Here is a 13,060-nt window from a genome sequence, read left to right on the forward strand (position 1 = left end):
TTGTATTGGTTTGGTGTACGACATTTTAGGGATGTCGATGTGAAGTGCTAGAAATAAGGCCTGCCCGGTCATCTTCAGCAGACGCTCCTGGACATGTCCGTGGGCGTATAGGAGCACATAGGTGACCGCTGGTGTAGATGCTCTAAGACCAAAGTAAACGACAAAAAGAATCGTAGAGCGGGAGAGCATAGCATTTCATAGGCTGCTGGCCGAGTGGCGCGTCGTTAAGTCCGGCCCAAATATGTGCTTTAATGTTGGTGCTTCCAATGGCAATGGTGGTGGGCAGACATGCATGCATGCATGCTTTGTCCGAACGTTTCAGCAGCGTCGCCATGCGAGGAGCACACTCACTGACCAGTGTGGTAAATGCTTTTGCTGCAGCTTTGTACGAGCCGAGCGCTCTGGCCGTCGATCAAATGGATTCATCCTTTATCAGCAGCAGCAAATGTTTCTTGTCGTATGCTCTGGACCTGAGCGAAGAAAGATGGCTCCGTCTGAACCACCTCTGGCGTTACACCTGCACATGCTTTTGCCCGGCCCACTGTTGAAATGTCAATGGGCATTCTCCTCTGCAAATACTATAAGTAGTATGCCTGTATGGTCCTCTATCTAGGCTATGATATGATGCACCAACCAAATTTGTTGGTGTTTTTCTCCCGAATATCAAAAGTAGTAGTATGGTCCTACACGCATGATACAACGAACTAGAAAGGTTATGCCGGAGTAATACCTACGCAACGCATCAACGCGTGCATATATCCTTGTATTTGGCAAACTATTTTTTTTTGTGGGATGAAAGGAGTTTTATGCAATTTTGTAGAATTATATTCGAGAGGCAAAAGTTCTTCGATAAGGGGGGCCCTGGTGCAACACACAGCAGAGGCAAGAAGGGAGGCGCCAGAGTAGATGCAGCGCGGCGTGGGGTGGGTGCGGCCAAGGGCAGAGGTTTTTTTTCATCCAGTGGGCGGGCAGCCAAGTAAATATAGAAGCTCGCAGTGCAGAGGAGTAAAAATATCTTTTTACTTCTCTAACCATTATACGAGTTCGTCTAGGTGCCAGTTAGAGGAGTAAACTTAAAGTTTCACTTCTCTAACCGGTCTTAGGGTATCTGTTAGAGATGACCAAATCTTATGTGCAAATAAACTCCCAGACGACAACCAATGCTTTCATCTTAGCGCAAGGTGGCTATAGGTTAAGTGGGATAAACCATTACATGATAGGATAGATGGAGCCTCCATGGAATCTAAGGACATCTCTATGCCGACTCCCCAAACCATCATATCCGTCCGGACATACCTGTCCGGAACCTGCAAGTCATTCAGCGTGGACCCCCATTGGTCCGCGGAGCAGTCCGGACCATCAGTTCACGCAAATTGCAACCAACAAACCGGGGTTGCTTCGTGGCAGTATGGACACAACCCATGTAGAACTTTGACACCCCAGGCCCACCCGAGACAAGGCGGAGCCCGCGCTTGCGTAACTGATCATGTTGTTTCCGTGGAGAAATCCCCCCACTCTCCTCTTCCACCCCGCCGCTCTCCACCCAATTCCCACCCTTTTTTGTCGGTGCCAATGCATGGACCCGTAGAAGCTTTCGAAGATGGCGATGCTGGAGGATCCAGCGATCATGCTAGGCCAGAAGATCAACTCAGAGACATGAAAATATCGCCATCTCCAAATGAAGGCAAAGGCGATGCCTCTCAAGAAGCAGAAGGCCGGTGGAGGTGAGGTGGTGGTCGTGGCGGGCGACATGCAGGCAACGGATGTTGTGCATGGCGGAGTCTGGGATGCAGGGTGGGAGGGGGGCACTGCCATCGCCGACCATGCAGACGCCACCCTAGTCGGAGCATTACAATGCTCCATACTTCTACGCAGCCACGCAAATCGGTAGGTAGTCCACGACATCCACCGCCGTGCAAGTGCCTTATTGCATCGATTTCAAAGGTCCTACACTGCTATTCTCGGATTGTGCATTGTCGTAGCTTGTCCCGACATGAGCGTGGAGAAGTTGGGGTGTCCGCATGCTATTCGTCGGTATGCCTAAAGCAGGCGAACCAAGGTACGGCGGCGTGGACATGGAGTTGTTTGAGATTATCCGTGACGGAGGCGGGGGAGGAGGTTGCTACGAGGATGGGAATGTAGATGACTAAGAGCCACCCAGGCCGGCTCGTACACTCGGACTAGCATGAACAACCAACCGGGCCCGCAGCCGGGCCACACCCAGCTGGGCACAAACACAAAACAGCAGGATTGGGCCACCGGATAATAGTAGCAGGAGGAGGATAGTGAGGACGATGATCCGGATGAACTTTCCGCCGATCCAAAGAAGAAGGATAGAGGAGAAAGCTTGAACATGCAGGGGGGGGGGCGAGTTGGTTGGCCACTAGCATCGATCTGATCCATGTCACGGAGATCCAAAGAAGAAGCGTAGAGGAGAGATCTTCAACATGCGGGAGGATGAGTTGTGGTGTGATGCATGGTTGGCTACTAACATCGATTTGATCCATGGCATGAAGCAAAATGGCTTGACAAAAGCATTTCAAGCCCTACAACGTTAACTATGGGCTCATCCGCAACCGTGGCACAAAGTCTCTCAACCATCGATGGTACATCATACATGAGGCTGTATCGTAGTATTGTTGCCACTTGAGCCAACTCATCGGATGGTAGCCAAGTGGTGCGCAAACCTCCGAGCAAGTAATTGTGTTCACCATTTGGACAGATATGCATTGTTGTCCGGATCATTTGGCCGGATATGTAACATGTTGGCGGTATATGCATTCTTGTGTTGGTTATTTTGTAGTCATTTCACAGTTTTATTTTGTTAGCCTTCCCGTGCGTGCAATGCGTTCTTGAAGTTTTAACAGAAGAGCTTCACATTATTGGTTGAAGTTCAATGGAAAACCCAATTGGAATGTATGCCCACGGCATAGAGGAAAAACCGGTGATCCAACAACCCAAGAAGGTTAGAAGAGGATTCCGAGGAAAGAAGTAGGAGGAGGATAAGGCAGAGCGAGAAGGGGCGGCGGCCAAGATGACGGAGAGGTTCGAGGACGTCTTGTCGAAGGAGGACAACCACTCCGATGTCAAGGAGGAAAAAAAGACATAGAGGTTTGACCGAGAAGAAGCTCAAGCTTGAAAAGAGGAAGGCCACGCCCGAAGAGAAGAAAGTTGAGATCGCAACTGCTTCACGGACACGAAGATGTTGACATTGAAGACGGACATTTAGATGACGATGCAACGATGATCGTGCAAGCTGTCCGTTTCAAGATGTAGAAGCGGTAGAAGGATCAGTTGGAGAGGGTAGAGAAGGAGGCATCCGAGACGGCAACGACGGCAGATTGAGCGTGGTAGCTTGGATTGCCGATCTGGGAGGTCAGGAAATCCAACTTTTTGCACGGACTGTCGTATTGGTATTCTTTTGCGATCGGCCATGTAAAAACTATGCATACTTGCCTGTTTTTCGTTGTGGTCAGAGTCTGATGTGATCCGGCGCACGCTATGTGATCAGACGGATTTGAATTTCAAATTCCCCATACTAGCGGACATTTAGGGGATATCTTTGGATGGCCGGCTCCCGCATCAATGTCCGTGAACTGGTCCCTACTGGCTCACGCTTGGATAGCGTTGGAGAAGCCCTAACACACATTGTGGCTAAATTTATGAATATAGTATACTCCCTCAGTCCAATAATGTAGAATGTTTTTTATACTAGAACATCTTATATATTATGAGAGAGAGGGAGAGTACATGATAAAAACGTTCTCACTGAGTAGCCGCCATTGATTGGGTGCATGCATGCATGATACTCCCTCCGTTCCTAAATATTTATCTTTTTAGAGATTTCAATAAGTGACTACATACAAAGTAAAATGAGTGAATCTACACTTTAAAATATGTCTATATACATCCGTATGTGATAGTCCATTTGAAATCTTTAAAAGACAAATATTTAGGAACGGAGGGAGTAAAAAGTTCCGAAAATATTATAAGTACAAAAGCTGGCGACTGTGAACGCCCTTGACTTCAACACGAGCGTTACGTACAACATGGTTGGCAGGAACGAAAGAAACTACTAATACTCATGCATGTCAATCCAAGAAAGTGAAGCGCTTATCATGCAGATGCATGCATCTTGAGTAATTTAACTTGCAGTTAGTTGTTAATTCTCGCTTCTCATAAAAATTCAAAAGAGCCCTTGAGACGGCCATAAATTAAATGTACAATACTATAAAATTGTTGTACATGCTAGAAACTTATCGTCCATCTTCCATGCCTCGCGAATATATATAAAAACAGAATTAATTCAAGTGAACGAGTCATCGTTCCTTCGTCCAGATTTGGACCACTACTCCACTTGAAATATTATGCATGATTATCCGAGCGTTTGAGCACGTGGTATTGAGCTTTTTTAAGGCCAGCTAGCAATTTAATCTTACTAGGATTGGTATGTCACGGAGTTGATTCCCATCAAGAAAATTTCCATTAGCATACGAGTCTATGTACATACAAATTAACTGAAGAAAACCCGATTGTTCGCCTCGCAGTTTTTGCAAAAGAGTCTGCATATAATCTCAAAACTTTTAAATGGTTTTAAGTGAATCCTAAAGTCGCTGTAGATTTCACTGTACAGCGATTCTGCTAAGCCACAAGACCTATAACTGATTCTACAAAAATGTAAATTTTCTAACACATTAAGAGCATCTACAGATGGATTCCCATCAAACGCCCGCAGACGCGATCTAACGCGTCCGTAGACATTGAGCGGTCATACTTCATATTGCATCTCCTATATCCGTACAAACCAGGCAAAAGATTCTAAGCTTTGTCGTTGGAGATGTCCACGACGTTTGCGTCGAGCGTCTGGTAGATGGGCGTGTAGGAGGGCTTTGTCTCCTCATTCTAATCATCATACACGAGCATCACGTCGACGTGCGCGGCATGCTCCGCCTCCGCCTCTGCCTCCTGCAGACGACGATGTTTAGCCTCTGCCGCTGATTCTGATCGGAGAGAATCGAGGATCGTCTACTGCTTCGCCTGCAGATCTGTATCCTCAATGTCCCTTACGTCCTCCTCCTCCTGCTGCTTCGGGTCCTTCCGGTCCTCCTCCCACTTCGTCTTTGTCCTCCTCCTCCTGCTGCTGTTGCTGCTCTTCCTCTTTCAAGTCTTCCTCCGGATCCATAGAATCCGGAGGTAACCCCGTGGCGATCCGGGCTTCGCGCATTGCCTGGATCTACTTAAGGAGTTGCAGCCAACGCGCTGGTGTTAGATATAGGTAGCTCCTTACCTTGCGGCGTGGGGTCATGGCTACTACTGGTGGCTGGCGATGAGTGAAAAGTGGCGGCGATGGCGGACATGAGAAGGGAAATGTGGATGGGTAGGATTTTGGTGCCGACGGCCGGCTTAAATAGCCTTCCTAGGGAACTATGCGGCCCGCCAGAGCGGCGCCATGCGGCGACAGAAGAGACGAGCATCGGACAACCGGGTTTCAGAGTGTTTTCGTATGGAACCCGGTCGTCAGTCCGACGTATTGGACGCGCCCGAGCTCCCCTATATTCACCCTATATTTGGATTGGATATGAGGGGTGTCGATCAGCCCGAGCGTTTGAGGCCCCTTTGACGCACCCATCCGGGTCTAGTTTTTGTGACCTCGTCCGTGTGAGGGGTTTGGGGTGCCAGCTGTAGATGCTCCAAGCAAGTGTTTCAGGAAATAAAAGGGAGGGAGAAAGAGAGCCGACACATACTTTGGCCAGAACGCACAAGTTACAAGCGGAGCCGTTTCAGGAAATAAAAGGGAGGGAGAAAGAGAGCCGACACATACTTTCGCCAGAACGCACAAGTTACAAGCGGAGCCGACGTCTACCGAAAGAAACTAAAAGGCATTTAATTTCCATTTAGGCCTCTCACTTGTGCTCCAGAGGTGCCGACAAATGAATGGGCCAGAGCTCGTATGCGTGCTATGAAATCGTCGCCTCGATAAAGACGTTGGACCACGTGTACCATATGGTGCATTGTACAAGTTTATCTACCGGCGGCGGTCGCCGTGGTTTTCTCCACTTGTTCCTCTCGCCTAGCTCGTGCATGGTTATCTACCGGCGGCCGGCTGGGAGGTATGTTCGCTAGACTCAATCGTTAACTACGTGTGTACTCATGTGATCGTCTTCCTCAATGTACTGCAGGACAAATGTTTTTTAGGTTTCTTTGCCTGTCGAAGGAAGATCGAGTATTTATGCATACAATTTCCATAAAAAGATGTGGTGACAATTGTAGGAAAGATATAGATATGTTGCTCACTTTAACTGCTATAAAATGGGAAATTACAGACGATACATATATTGGCTAGGGTTCGTCTGAAATGATGCCAATCTTAGATGGGTAACAATGAAACACCGTCTGAGATATGCAGCTCGGGATGTAGATGCCATAAGGTTCATCCTTCAATTTTTTCTATGAAAAAGAATGAGACATTAATTACTGTTAGAATTATTGGGCTTTTAGCTCTTATTATTTCCTACCTAAAGTTCCTTAAGCCCATGTGGCCCATTCGCATGACAACCTACCGTCTGTGTTGTGTTGTTTCTCAAAAAAAAAGTACCATCTCGGTTGTGGAGGGTTTGTTGGATCAACATATAAGGGCATCTTCAACACGGATCACCAAACCGACTGAAAATGTCTGGACTGGGATGTCCTGAAACTTTTAGCCATCCAACACGGATCAACAAATTGGAACGGACTGGTTCGGGCGTCAGAATTCCCACATACCAGCTCCAAATCAGGGGGAGCTTCGGGATGTCCGGGCGTCATACTCCTACACGCCGACCCTCCCCACAACCCTCTCCGACGACCCGGCTCTAGAACTCTCCGTGCATTCACACCGGACATTTCCAACCGTCCGTCTACCAGCATCCATTTCGCCGCGGTGCCTGAGAGGCTTGCTGCAGCTTCCGGCATTCAACCTTCATCACCCATGCATGCCCCAACTATTTAAAGTTGGTCGGCCACCCCCCCAAAATTGCACCTCTGAGTCGATCCTCCCACCGTTCGATCCATAGTACGCGTCAGACTTTCGTCGCCGTGGTTTGCAAGTTGGTCAGGGGGTACAACAACTCACCACTACTAGGGAAAAGCTTATAGGTAGATGCTTACTAGTAGCATGGGTTTATACCCCTCGCTAGTGCTACTTACTAGTAGCGCGGGCTTATACCCCTCACTACTACTAAGTTGATAGTAGTAGCGCGGGTTTATACCCCTCGCTACTACCATATGGTCTCTACCGTCCCCCCCCCCCTCCCGGGACAAGCCATAGTAGTAGCAAGGGGTATAAACACACGCTACTACTAAGTTGATAGCAGTAGCGCGGTTTACCCCTCGCTACTACTAAGTACAAGGTAGGTGAAGTCCCCATATCCTCGGCTGAATCCTTCATCTCTCCCTCAACTTCCCCTCTCTCCATAGGCTCTCCCATGTTGCACACCTCCTCCCCCATGGCACCCAACGAGGCCGCCTCCTCGCGACGCTGGCATCTAGGAGCTCGCACGTCTTCTCCCTCGCCTCCATGCCACCACTACGGAGCACCTCACCAACGTGACCAGCCCTGATGCGCCCTCCATCTCCTTCCTCTCTCCCTTGTTTTTCTTTTTCCCTCTCCCTCTCCCTCCAGTTTTACTCACCTCCCATGCCCATGCCTGCGCAGGTCGTCGACATGGCCAACCAGGAGCTCTCTGCCTTGTCCCGAAGAGAATGCTCACACCGTCATCTTGCTCTGCCCTGGATCCAGTCCCTCTTCAACAACCGTCGCCGGATCTGGTCTGTCGCTGCTCGTCCACACATTCGGCGACCCCTGTTGTCACTAGATCGAACCATTGACAGCACACACGGGATCGAGACTTTTTTTGGTTTTTGAAATTAATAGTAGTAGCACGGGTCACAGACACACACTACATATAGTTAGTAGTAGCGCGTGTGGAACCCGTGCTACTACTAATACACATACTAGTAGGGAGGGATGCACCACGCTACTACAACTAGTTAGCTGAAGCGTCATAATAGTTGCGCAGGCACCCGCGCTACTAGTAGTTGCATAACCCACACTACTACTAGGCTTTTTCCTAGTAGTGCACACTGGAACACCATGCCAAAATCACGGCGGAGGTCTGTACCATAGACTCCAGTAACATGCCCGCGTTGCGGAGGGCCGACTTCCAAGCTCGGAGGAGGAGGAGGAGGGCGATACCATGCCCATGGTTGAGGTCGAGGAGGAGGAGCTGCATGTGAAGACAACTAAGGAGGTGATAGCCATCGAGGCCGCACAACCCATGGTGTATGGGTTGATGCTGCTATAGGTGGAGCAGTAGTACTATTTAGTATATTGATTCATTAGGAAATATAAGACATACTACGATTTGTCATGCCATGTCTTATAGTCCAAATTGATCATTGTACTCCTATATATATGCCCATGAGGCTCAACAAACGATTCCACAAATCCCTCTCTATCCCTTCTAGCATGGTATTAGCCTAACCGATACAAACCCTAGCCGGCGCCCACTGCTTCCACTCCACGCGCCGCCCCTGAGGCGGTCGGCCTCCATTACCGCCGTTGGGGGCAGTGCAGCCCGTAACTAGGGTTCGTTCGCCGGTCGTGTTGACTTGCTGCCCTAGAGTATTTGTTCCCGATCGTTTGATCAAGGTTTTCCTCTCTCTCACTAGCCGCTTTCATCGGTGTTTACTCTTGGGTTTTCTGATCTAAAATCGGTTTGCGGCGCCCGCTGCCGCCATTGACCCCCGCGCCTCTACTCCGACATCGGCGTCGACTCTACACCAGGCAATTCATCATCAACCACATGACAAGGCTGGACGCACCGCCCAAGGGACACTACAGGAATCAGGAACTTTGCCGTCCGCCACGGTTGACGGCAAAGGCACACATGGCGGACGATAAGGACCTTTGCCGTCAGCGAGCAGACGACAATAGGTCCGGCTGAATAAGCTACGGTAAAGGCCTCTTTGCCGCCATCTGGCGGACGGCAAAGATGAAAAAGGCTTTGTCGTCCGCTGGCGAACGACAAATAGCTTGGACGACACACGTGGTAGTCCAGGTCCGTTAAGTGGTTAACGGTGTGCGGACGGCAAAGATGCAAAGGCCTTTGCCGTCTGCTGGCTGACGGCAAATCTGCCAAATAGGCTAGCCTCCTAATTGCCAGGTTGCATAGGTAGCTGCCACAAAGCAGATTTGCCGTCCGCTGGCTGACGGCAAAGCTCTTTGCCGTCTGCCAGCAGACGACAAAGTGTCTATATAGCCCCTGTTTTTTCTTAAATTCATTCAATTTTGACAGAATTACACACACACACACACACACACACATATATATATATATATACACACACACACACACACACACATTTCAAAATAATTTGAAACAATAAGTTTCCAACAAGAGATATATACAAGTTTCCAACATTTCCATATATACAATAAGTTTGCAACAAGAGATATACAACAAGTTTCCAACCAACAATATATCCAACAAGTTTCATAAATAAAAAGGAAGCACAAGCACAAGTAAAAAGTTTCAACAATAAGTTTCCATCAATGCTAGCTTCCTCATCTCCAGCAAATCTGCAAATTAGGAAAGATGAAAGTTAGAAGAAGAAGAAGACTAGCTAGAAGAAAAAGAAGAAGAAGAAGAAGAAGAAGAAGAAGCTGAGCTTCTTCTTCTTCTTCTTCTTCTTCTTCTAACTAAGGTAGGTAAATGAAGTAGCTAAGCTAATTATTGAGCTATCCTAGGTTGTTATGCCATTTTGTACCTAAGTGAGCTAATTATGTCATAATTGAAGTAGCTAAGATAATTATAAATAATTATTAAGCTATCGTACCTTGTTATGCCATTTTGTACCTAAGCGAGCTAATTATGTCATAAATGAAGTACCTAAGCTAATTATAGATCATTATTGAGCTATACTAGGTTGTTATGCCATTTTGTACCTAAGTGAGCTAATTATGTCATAAATGATGTAGCTAAGCAAATTATAGATCATTATTGAGCTATCCTATGTTGTTATGCCATTTTGTACCTAAGAGAGCTAATTATGGCATAAATGAAGTAGCTAAGCTAATTTTAGATCATTATTGAGCTATCCTAGGTTGTTATGCCATTTTGTACCTAAGTGACCTAATTATGTCATAAATGAAGTAGCTAAGCTAGCTATAGGCCATTATTGAGCTATCCTAGGTTGTTATGCTATTTTGTACATAAGTGAGCTAATTATGTCATAAATGAACTAGCTAAGCTAGCTATAGGACATTATTGAGCTATCCTAGGTTGTTATGCCATTTTCTAGCTAACAAATCATTTGTTAAGCAAAGCACTTCCGAAAACTTACCATGATCTGGGAGGTGAAGGGTTGGTCGGGGTTGCGCCACCTTGAGACGGAGAAGGATCAGTCGATCCTTTGTGGGAGGTGTGCTGCACGAAAGATCATTCGAAATGTTTAGTAAGCATGATGCAACTAAAATGTGAATAGTAGTAACTAATGACCATTCAAATGAAACTCACCGTGTCTGCTATGGCAATCTGGGGCATTGGCGGAGGGGTCTGGCCGGTTTTCTCGCACACGGACTGCACATTTTGTTTACACGAGTCAATCATATGAGTTAGTAATGAAACGAATAGTGCGTGCATGATTTGGCTAGTATGCGGGAGAAACTTACCACGAGGATCTCGTATTGGGCCCGGTGACTCGCGTCGTTCCGGTTCCTCTCCGCCTCCAACAGATTTGCCGTCCTCTCCTCCATTTCCCTCACCTTCTCATCCGCCTTCCTGGTTGCCTCCGCCACAAGCTCCTGGGCCCTAGCCTCGATAGCGAGATCCATTGGCCGTGGTTGAGGCATCATCTTGGGAAGAGACTTCGTCTGCCGCTTCTTGATCTCCGGGAGACTTCTAGGACAACGTATGAGCCCATCCCCAATGGCTATGTGGCCATGTTTCCTCCCATCACCAGATAGCATCACGAGCTCAGGATCAAAAGGACTCTGGCTCGGGTTGAAGTCCTCCCCTTTCATCTCCTTCCCCCAGTCACTGTACCTCACAAGCTTGTTGTGGGAGGAGATGTTGGTGAAGCTATCTGGATGATTGAGGTCATCCTCCGAGAAAGCCTTGGCCTTCTTGTACGGGGCACTATGGGCCATGGCATAGAGGTCGTACAGCGGCGGCACCTCCTTCTTGTCGTATTTGGCCTGAAAGAGAGGAACAGAGGTAAATTAGAAATTAAAGCTAGCATGAAGAATGAAATTGCATGAATCGAACCACATACCCAGTGATCCCCGTACTCAAACAGGTTGGAGCTCCCTTGATGGTGCGGCAGACCTCACATCTGGGCATGCTTGTCCATGGCCTTGTCGAGGGTGGCTAGCCAATGAGGAGAGCACCACTCATCCACCAACCTCTCCCAAAAGTCCATATTATCCGCACACCATCTCGGGGGCACCTAAGTTAGACAAAGAGAAATTTCAGCACTACACCTATGAATCAAATCAAGGAAACTGGTACAAGGCCTTAAGAATAGGTAATTAGCGTCATGTACTTCTCCTTACTCAGATACTTGAGGCGGCACTTCTTCTTCTGCCTCCTAATGTTAGTCGAGGCATCGTAGTCTCGGACAGCCTAGACCCGAGCCTCGTGCCATGTGTTCTGAAGTAGGCGCTTGGACTAGGCTTCGAGAACCATAGCCGCCTGCACCTCGTGTTCCTCAAGACACCTGTAGAAGGTCTACAATCAAACAAGACAACACCGATCATTAGTATAATCACTAAGTATTGTTGATTTCTAATTCTGTAAAGGAGAACTTACCCAAAACCGTTGTCTCACAATGTCGGCCACCGTCTCGCAAACGACACCATCGACCATCTCCCCGGCGGGGCCGGGGCAGCCTGGTACAACTCCCAGGTGAGTGCTAGCTGTCAAATCTCACCCTCACCAGGTAACGTGACCGACCCCGGGAAGTGGTGCCACACTAGAATACCAACAACCTGGTTGGGCCTGCGGACCTTATTTGCGTGTACCCAACCCCTGCAGTATGACAAGGCCAACCCCTGCAGACCTTATTTGCACAAACATGAAGGCAAAAGGTTAAAAAGAGTAAATTAACGCACTTATTTCTCCCCATTAGGCTGAATCAACCACCTCTGGTCGCGGGTCACCGGCACGGATGGTATCTTAGTACTACCACACTGGTAGACCCTCTTGCCCTACTCAACCCGCTCGCTCTCGTTGTAGCTATCCTTAGATAAGGTCTCCTCGAGATCATCATCATGGTCGCTAGTCTCCGGAGTCACGTGTGACGAAGACTCTGGGACCCTAGTCTCCTCGGTGGAAGACTGTGGGACCCGAGTCTCCTGGGAGGAAGAAACTGGGACCCGAGGCTCGGCGACCAGAGGCTCGTTGTCCCGAGGCTCGTGGACCGGAGTCCGACATGGGTCCAGGTCAGACGGGTCCACCTGAGGTGGAGCACTCCGGTGGTCCGGAGACTCAGCGGGGGGTGGCGGCGAGGAAGGCACAACAACAATCCTACCTCTGCCAGCGCCCCCTCGACCTCTACCCCTCTTCTTCCCCCGACCTCTCCCAGCGGAAGAAGAAGCGCCTGCCGAAGGTGTTGGGGGCGTGTGCATGCTGTCTACCAGCGCCCTCCGAAGGTTTTGGGTTGGAATAACAACACCCCTCCCACGCGCCGAGGTAGGAGGCTTGGAGCGCTTTTGACCCAAGCCCACCATATGTCAACACCTGCAATGAGAAAGAGTAAATGAAATTAGTACAACATAAACATAATAAAAAAATTAGTGTGTATCATCATCATGAACATAAAAAAAATCCGGGTGTCGTCTCGGGGGTCGAGGAGTCGGGTTGTCGTGTCGAGGGTTGAGGGATGAGGGTGTCGTGGTCGAGGGTCGAGGGGTCGGGGTGTCGGGGTCAGGGGGTCGGGGTGTCGTGGTCGGGATGGAAAATCATCGAGCTCTCGAACCCTTGACCCTCGACACGACACCCCGAACCCTCGACCCTCAACA

This window comes from Triticum dicoccoides, chromosome 3B (assembly GCF_002162155.2).
Source record: "Triticum dicoccoides isolate Atlit2015 ecotype Zavitan chromosome 3B, WEW_v2.0, whole genome shotgun sequence".
Lineage (NCBI taxonomy): Eukaryota > Viridiplantae > Streptophyta > Magnoliopsida > Poales > Poaceae > Triticum > Triticum dicoccoides.